The following is a 9,557-nucleotide window of genomic DNA, read 5'->3' as shown; positions in this document are numbered from 1 at the left end:
CAGAGGCCTTTCATGGGAAGGTGAGAAGGGGTTACTTAGAATTGTTAAAGGGCGGGGGCAGGGGGAGGTTCGACACAATTTTCTTTTTTTCTTGATTCCCTAATGCTCCAGTCCTTTGGACTTCTTGGTCTTAAGGCTATATGAATGACCTAATTAGACAAGTTTCCCATCTTCCACTGATTCTTCACCGCCTCTCCACTATTTCTCAACCTCAATTTGTTTCCTACACACTGCCACCTGTGGCCAGCAAATTGACTAACAATGTATGTCTACTAACTTAATGGTCATGGATGTTAAACACTGTTAAATCCAGGAAACTGGTAAAGATTAAGTCTATAGCTAATGAGTGGCAGAACTAAGTCTAAACATGATCCTTGAGATTCCAAAATCAGTGGTCTCTATACGTATCATGTTGTCTCTAAGGCTCAATGACCACGAATGTATGTTATGGTAAATGGGACCAAATAATGTCACAGAAGAGTTTTCAAAAGGAAGGTAAAATGAGGCAAGAAAAAAAGACAATGATAGGGAAGGCAATGCAAGCATTATATCTATTATTAAGGAAGAGCTCACAACATTTCCAGAAAGGCTTTCTAGGAACCAGCCTCGACTGAGGGCAGCACGAACGAGCACCATTTTCCAGGCCACCCCTTGCACCATCTTCATGATTTCCCACCACCCCTTTGAATTATTTTCTAAATCACCCTGATGCTGTCTTACACAGCATATTTTTAAAAGTTCTCAGAAACAGGCTCTTACAGTTTTATTTCTTCTTTTAAAAAAAGTTCCCGCTTATCATGTTGTACTATTTAATCAGAATATACTTGAAAACAAAAGATGCTTTGTGGTTTTTTAACTCTTGGTAATTAATCCATTGTAGGCAGTATTTTAAAAAATGATGTAGGACAGGGAAACCAATATGAAATGGGTAGTCTGAAAAGCAGTTACTAGATACTGACCATCATTTTAGGAAAGGCAGGCTATTTAAACCCACTGTATGCTCCCAGGTAAACTTGTCTTCAATTCTTGTTAAGTCAAATATGAAAAACCAAACTTGCCATCTCTATAATTGCTATCATTGAAAAAATTCTGTTGAGAGGAGACACCAAACATAGTATTTCTCACCCCATGCAGCATAATAAAAAATAGGATTCCCAGCTTTGGAAGCCCCAGCTTGGTAGAAAATACTTAACGTTTTCAAAGCCTTGATCTCTTCTTTTTCATGTACCTGATGCCTAAAAGAAAAAGAACAGAGTACCTCTGAGGCTTTATGTTGTCTACTGAGTATGTAAAATAGTCTATAATTGGATAAACAATAAAATACTAAAATAAAAAAATATTTTAAAAGCAACAGGCATTCTAAAGGGTAATCTGACAACATGCACCAAAAATTTCAAGGTATTGCACTTTGAGCCACAAAAGCACTTCTACGACTATTCTAAGAGAACTATTGGATGAGGATATTAACCATAGGATTGTTTTTACTCATGACATTTTTGTCCCAGACAGAAGTTTATGATTTTTGAATGAATTCATTTTATCAATCTTTTCCTTTCTAGCTTATGGATTTTGAATGGATGAAAAAGGCCTTGCTTTGCCATGCTGTTTTGATTTATGGGAGTTTATCCTCATAAATGGTATGAAGATATTTTTCCAGATCATTACTCAGTTTTATCAACACCATTTATTGAAAGTCCAACCTAATCTCCTTGATTTCAAATACTCAACATGTACAGATTTTTCTTTGTTGTTATTCCTTAAACAATATGGTATAACAACTATTTATATAACATTTATATTGTATTAGATATTATAAGTAATCTAAAAATATTTAAAATATATGGGAGGATGTGCATAGTTTATATGCAAATACTATGACATTTTGTATCAGGGACTTGAGTCTGTGGATTTTAGTGTTCATGGGAGTGAGATGTGGGCAGGAGTTTGGGGGGTGGTTCCTGGAACCAATCCCTGACAGATACTGAGAGACGACCGTATTATAAAGCTCGGCTTTGTCAAAGAAACATATGTAAATGCTTATTATACAGTCCATAGTGTTTAATCACTTTCTGATATGTGTCAATAAGTATTTATCATTAAAGTAGACTTAATTACTTCCTTTTTTTGTCTATCTCTGGTGTTTGAATCAGGAAATCAATTGTTTCTTAGACTCAACACAATGAGTTTCTCAAATAATACCTTTATCTATCTAATCATAACATAAATGCAATCTGAGGCTTTATGTATCTTATTTCCCAATAACTGTAGACTATTCTTCATAAACTGACAACAATAACTTCCCAAACATACCACTCTCGCACATTTATTTTTCCTGAAAGTCTATCGGTCAAGAAAAAGTAGTAATAAAGATTAGTGTCTTTACATATTTTGAACACAGAAGTTTTACATCTAAAAAGTTTAAATACACATAAAATACAAGTATAAAGCTGTAATGAAGTAGTTATAATTCTCACAGTAAAACCCACTAATATTTGAAAGTCGTTTTTTTTTTACCTTGTAAGACATTTTACATCATCATCTGCTGCTTGGTTTGATGTTCCCATAACCCAGTATGTCAGGTATTCTACCATCTTATTCCTATAGAATGGTGGAGAAAAGAGAAACAGCAAACAATTTTTTTGAAGTCACACCTCACCCCCCACACACACACCTTTAGTCATGTAAGATTACTTATAGTGCAAATAATTTGGCAGATAACCCAGGTGACATGACGACTTTATAAAAGAGATACTGCTATCATAGATGTAAAAGCCAGAAGGAACAAGCAACGTGGATATTTATCCTCCATCATGGCCCTTAGTTATGCTATCAGATTGGAAACAGAATCAAATTCTTAGCTCAAGTACAGCAGAGTTTTAGAAAAAGGGAGGCTTGCCACAGGCACAAAGCTTAGGGAAATTTGAGGAGAGACATAGAGAAAAACAAACATGTAAACTGCTCTCTTTTTATGTCTTCCTTTCTACCAGTAACCAGATATCTACTCTATTTCTGTACTTCATTCAACATATTAAGATTTACAAGACCCTACATTGCTCTTTTGAGAACTCACCTAAATTTCATCTCTTGGCAAAATGAGAGGTCATCTCTCGGCAAAATGAGAGGTCATCTCTCCTTGCCATCGTTACTTCAACCAACTGACACAGTTTCGTTTTTATTTGAATTGCATGGACCATATTCCCAAGCACACAAACGTACCTATACAGACATAGAGACAATAAAAAAATTATCAGATACAGACATAAGATAAGGCATTCAAAATACTTTAATCATCAAATAAAACGAACTAAACGTAAGTTTGAAAACAGTAAGATATTTATTTATATGAGAGCATACACAATTTCTGGTTACCTTATTTTCACACCCTAGTTTGTGTGCAGTAAAGAATGGCAAATTATTTTATCAATTACTATCATATCAATGTGTAAGAGGTTTTTCTTGTCTCTTAAATCTTAAAGTATGTTTCTGCTACATTTCAGTAGAAGGCTTACCTGACCAGATTTAACATCATTGTTTCAATGCTAGCTTGCTCTAGATGTTCACAGCTGCCTTCAGTATGATTATCTAGCAAGTTCTTCATTATATCTAGGGTTTGCTCTACAAATTGAGTATTGGTATCAGTCAATAAAACCTATAGAGAGAACAAATATATTAATGATTTGCCATCAATGCCCAGAAGACAGATCCCTAGAGAGATGAAACTGACTGATCTAAACACACAAATAGAGACATGCACCCACAGGCACGCAGCCAAACAGGCACACAGATATACACAGACACTCATACCCATATACAAGGCACGTATACCCTCAGGCACACATACACATCAGAGTTCCTAGAAGCAAGCTGACCATTCATTGAGATGATTCTTCTTTCTACAATTTTTTGACAATTTTTAAAAACTGTGAGTACCTAATTTAAATAATCTGAAAGAAAAAGGCTTCATTATTTCAAACAAGTTACTCTATTCATAGGGAAAGGTGAAAAATAAAAAAGAGCACACTTTACCTGTCCTTAGGAGTCAAAAAACTTGGTGATGGGTCTTCTTCAATTTGTTAAATAGCATCAGATAAAGAGCAGGACTCAATTCTAGACCCACTAGGTCCTTATCATTGGTCGGTGTTTGAAGTCCCACTTTCTCAAGGTTACACACCATTAACGACAACAGCTGATCCATATATTTGCTGACAGGTGTATCTGCGTTTCCCTCTGAGGACATCACTGAAATCATGGAACCCTTATGTTCACTGACCGGACCCACGGGTGGGCTAGAGGTTGCCAGGCCAGAATTACTTCTCTGCTGGAGGCACACTCCCCCAAGGGCACAAAGGAAGCCAGTCATGTTGATCCATGCCTGTAGGGAGTCTGTGTCAGACAAATCTATGGGTCCTCCTCCACTCACATGGGACATTCGCCTCTTAACAATGGTCTTGTGAAGCTTTCAACAGCCTAAGCACAAAATTTTTGTGCAAAGCATGAATTAAACCTAAATTAGTTGAGACTTGACAAATTACTCGTTATCCAACATTTCTTCCATGACAAAAGTACAAAAAAATGTAAAAAATACATTAAAATCAACCCCCTAAATTACCATATACATTTTTAAAGAGCCACTGATTTATTTTTGTCATACAGTAATATAATTGCCCAAGTATCAAATTTCTTTTAAAAAGCTTTGATTTCACATGGATGAACCTTGGGAACATTATGCTAAGTGAAAGAAGCTAATCATAAAAGCCCACATATTCTAAAACTCCATTTACAGAAAATATCCAGAATAGGCAAATCTACAGAGACAAAGTAGACTCCTGGTTGCCTAGGGTTGGAGAGGCGGGGGGAAGAGAGACAAGAAAGTGGGGGAGTTGTTAGAGGCAGAGATAGCTAAAGGATACAGAGTTTTTTTTTCTCAATTGATGAAATTGTTCTGAAACTGATGGTGGTGATGGTTGCACAACTCTGTGAATATGCTAACAACAGTCACTGAATTGGACACTTTAAATGGGTGAATTGTATGGTATGTAATTATATATTATAGTAACAGTTATCCCCCAAAAGCTTTCATTCTAAAGCTACATGTCCCCTCCAAATAAAGGTATTAGGTACACAATTTTGCTTCACTAAAATATAACTTTTTTCTTATTGTAATTAAGCATGACAGAAAAATAACATGGGGGAAGAGCCAGTTTTTATAAATCTCCTAATAATGGGAGCAATATGAGCATTATAAATCATATACACACAAACACCAACTCATCAATTTCCAAAGTAACAGATAATACAGTCAATAGTAATAGTTGAATGAACTGTCCACATTTTAAAATTTCATTTAATCTATGGGCTCAATCTTCTGCCCAAGACATTCCTTAATTAGAATACCTAACAAAATAGCAAAATGAATTGTTCCCATGTTAATTTTTCTCTATCTCTGTTGCTCCTTTTCTGAAAATTCTGTGAAACACCCTGATGAAGGGAGAAAGAGCAAGAAAAGATAAAGAAATGGTCTCTGCAACAAACAGTCTCTAGCAGTGCTGCCCAGTATTTCTGTGATGATGGAAACACTTTCTCTCTCTGCTGTCTAACAGAGTAAGTAATTGTCATATGTGGCTACCGGGTACTTGCAATGTGGCTACTATATGACTGAGGAACTAAATTGTATTTAATTTTAATTATGTTAAAATTTAAGTTAAATAGTCACACGTAGCTAGTGACTATCATATTACAAAGTACAGGTCTAGATAAACCACAACTAAATAACAGTCTTCAGACAACTATATGCTTACTTTACTGAGTGACTTGTGAAAGATTACCAAAGTGAAGTACATATATTGAGCAGATCAGTTAATAGACAAAAGGCAACTTTACAAACTTACCTGGCCATCTTCCACTTGGGCTTTTGGATAGCTAAGGATTAGTTTTGTTGCTTGTTCCCATTTTGCATGTGTATCTTCCCAAGCCTAAAATGAAGACAGTTATCACTTGAAAGCAACTTTAAGTCTAGAGCTAAACATCAATCAGCAACAGCCAAGCTTGAAACTTGATATATATTAAGTACTCAGATATTATACTTGTAATATGCACATATCTTGGATTTACTTCAAAAGCTATTCCTCATCACACATATGTAACAAGAGGCTTCCAAAATTGAGGGTGGGCGCCTGAGGGGGGTGTTTCTGTTGCTAAGGGCACACCTCAGTGTTTCCTGCAGTGGGATGCTCAGTGCGCCTCAGCAGTGCCATCACTCTTTCTGAAGTGCTGCTGTTCCTAAGCAACTACAACAGCCAAACAAGTCACTGCAGTTAGAGCCCTGCCTGCCAATGGAGAACCTGATAAGCCCCACCCAAAAGGCAGAGTAGGAGGAGCAGAGCAAATGCCTCAAGTGATAAAGCCAAAAACTTTCGTTCACTAACCTCACAGGAAAGGTACTTGTCTTAGACTCTACAATGTCCACAGCACAAAATAGCCATTCCCACCTATAATTTACTCATGGAGTTATCCATAACTCCATATGTAAATTACATAGTCATAACTGATAGTAACATATACTGCCAGTTAGTTTTAAAATGTATAGCATATTAAAAACTCAGTGGGAGACTAACAATTTATTTCAAATGCTTTTTATTTTCATCCTACTTTGTTCAGAAAAGGATTTCAAGTAAGCTACTTGAATTTCCCCTGTAAACTTACAGAATAGTAACCTTAAATACATTCTCACAATCAGATGCCATGTGCTTTAGGCAGGTTGAGTAAAAAAACCACTATTCCCATTTACCTGTTGACATCACATTGCTGACAGGCAAACTCCATGAATGTGTTAGAGTTGGGCAAGAGGTTATGCACTGACACTTCATCCACCCCACACTGGGTATCTGCTTCCTCACAGAGGTGGCAGAAACAGGACATGGCAACCAGAACAGCTTCAGTGTCAGGGTTCTGCAGAAACATGTACAGGGCCACTTCTAGACTGGTCTGCGCTTGTCGGCAAGTCGGGGGGTTCCGCTGCATCCTGCTGCACTATCCTGAGAGTCAAGGGTGGTAGACATATATTTGCAACTTGGGTAATTTTATGTAAAAAACCCAATGACGCAATAAACTGTGTGTGCGTGTGTGTGTGTGTGTGTGTGTCCATATATATCTCAGCATACAATAACTCACAAGAGCTTTCTCCTTTAATCATTATAGGAATTTTTCAAACCCCAAAATATCTTGTCCAAATGAGAAATGAGATTTTCTGGACAAATGTTTTAGGGATGAAAAACATTTTGGTTTGGAAAATAAACTCTTCTCTAATGATCTGATATTTTCACTTGAAATATGATTTATATTTAAAGGAAATAATACACACTAACGCAAATCACAGAAACACTTATCTTTAACATGAAGCAAAATACTTTGTTTTTATCCGTTTACATCTGTACCTTTGTTAGCTGGTACAAATTCTATACTTCTATGGTATGAATGGTTTTTCATGAGGTGGAGGTTATCAGATACAGCTTTTAAGTGTCAAGTGCTATTTATACCTTTTTTTTTTTTTTGAGAGGGAGTCTCGCTCTTTCACCCAGGCTGGAGTGCAGTGGCACTATGTCGGCTCACTGCAAGCTCTGCCTCCCGGGTTCACTCCATTCTCCTGCCTCAGCCTCCTGAGTAGCTGGGACTATGGGCGCCTGCCACCGCGCCCGGCTAATTACACATTTTTAAATTTAACCCTTACAACAACTCTGGAGCAGGAATTATTATTGTCCCCATTTTAAAACTGAGGAATTGAGGAACAAGGGTGTTAAGAACTTGCCCAAAGTTCCATAAAGAGCAGTGATAGAACTAGAGTCTAAGCAGTTTTTCACTATTACACTATATTACCTGGATGAAATTTACCAAAGTTCATTCAGAAAACAAATAGAGCACACGAGATGATACAGGAAAATTACAAAAGAAGCTGACCATAGAGGAGTTCCCTTTTCCCTTCTGGAGAGAGGCTCAGGAGTATGTAGTGACACTTCAAGACCCATGGACATTTGACTGGTATTTCCACTAGAAGGAGTATCACATTCCACTCCATAAAAAAGGAGAAAGTGACAGGAACTTCTATCTGCCTGCTAGAAAAAAGAAAGAAAGAAGCTTTACTGATGCACTGACAACCAAGAGGAATAAACACTTATATGGGTGGTCTTCCTGTTTGAGACTCTCCTAGAAAACCTCTCCTCTCAATCTCTATGCCCCATCTTGAAGGAAATTCACTAGAAACCCATTAGAACAAATAATGTTCACTTAATGTCTTTAAAATTTCTTTCAGTTTCTCATTCTATAAATAATCAGAAACAGTAGATTCTACAAATATAAATGAAGTCTAACATAAACATAACTAAAACATCAACAATGTAAATCCACTGTATGAAAACTATAATTTGATCTCAATGACAAAGATTTTTTTCCACAAGATTTTATCTTGTGCCATGTTGGCATAACTAGAAATTGACTCTGAGATTAAGTTCTTCTGGACCAGTAATTAACCCTGGTATATACACCAAGTATGTCACAAGTGTGACTGTGCTGACCAGGGCACTACGAATTCATTACTGGATTCCTCATACTCGTATTCTGGAGATTATACCATAGGCAAGGGCATGAAAGTCTGAAGTCTAATCTCTTTCCATATGTTTGGAATAATGCCAAATTCTGCTATATTAACACATCAAATAAGCCAGATGTGAATAAATCCACTTCACCATTAGTCTATTTCTAAACAGAGACAATTTATTAATAACAAGCTGTATAATACTGAAAAGGATATGAGTTTCATATATTTAAGGTTTTTCACAGCTATGCTTCTAGTACCAGATAAAAACTCATTAAATCAAGTACTCCTAAAACTAGGCCATAATAGAATTCCTAAATTGTTTAACTATAGAAACTATACGTTAAAAGAAATGTAAGACTCTTCTCTATCCTCCACAACCTCACCATGTTTCAATAGTTCAGAATCAAAAAATTTCACTCCACCCCAAGAAGTGTCGTGAAATTTTCAAGATGTGAAACTCTTATTGGAGGAATAGAAATAAACCTAGACTGAGGACCCTCAACCTTTTCCCTTTTGCTTCTTGATAGATAATTCTCTGGACTAGTCTAGCCACAACATTTAGGCCTTTACGATTTCTCAGAGCTATGATTCTAGAACTGGACAAAAATCTCATTAAATCAAGTACTCCCAAATCTATGCCATAATAGAATTCTTAGATTAATTATAGAAGCTATATGTTAAAATAAATTTTATGTATGAATTATATCTATGTGTGAACTTGAGAGTAAAGATAGAATATGCTCCTCAAGCTACTTTGGTTACAGCAGTCACCACTTTTCCTAGGCCTGTCCCATGGAGACCTATTTAACTCAACTAGAACTACAATTCATCAACAGTGTGGTTTTAAGGCCAAAGTTTCAGAATAATTTTTAAAGTGCTAATTTGCCAGCCCTTGTCCTCTGCATATATGTATCCTTTTGAGAACCTTGGGGGGAAGGAGGAGCTGAAATAGAAACTAATTTGGCTA

The 9,557-nt window shown here is 36.4% G+C and overlaps 1 long non-coding RNA gene across 2 annotated transcripts; it reads right to left on the bottom strand.

Moving 5' to 3' along the window:
- Nucleotides 1-798: 798 nt before the first annotated feature.
- LOC104004575 (uncharacterized) lies at nucleotides 799-8,108 on the bottom strand. 2 transcript variants are annotated; one of them, XR_001716041.4, is made up of 8 exons: nucleotides 7,954-8,108; nucleotides 6,788-7,034; nucleotides 5,889-5,972; nucleotides 4,027-4,467; nucleotides 3,510-3,649; nucleotides 3,071-3,216; nucleotides 2,515-2,598; nucleotides 799-1,235 (listed from the first exon to the last, which is right to left on the bottom strand). It is a non-coding gene; the product is annotated as an uncharacterized LOC104004575 (long non-coding RNA). The 2 variants fall into 2 exon arrangements; XR_001716040.4 differs by lacking the exons at nucleotides 6,788-7,034; nucleotides 7,954-8,108 and adding an exon at nucleotides 6,207-6,288.
- Nucleotides 8,109-9,557: the final 1,449 nt, after the last annotated feature.

The sequence above is a fragment of the Pan troglodytes genome, chromosome 13 (assembly GCF_028858775.2).
Source record: "Pan troglodytes isolate AG18354 chromosome 13, NHGRI_mPanTro3-v2.0_pri, whole genome shotgun sequence".
Classification (NCBI taxonomy): Eukaryota; Metazoa; Chordata; class Mammalia; order Primates; family Hominidae; genus Pan; species Pan troglodytes.
The sequence above is the reverse complement of the archived record's forward strand: the minus strand, read 5'-3'. Positions and strand labels throughout refer to the sequence as shown.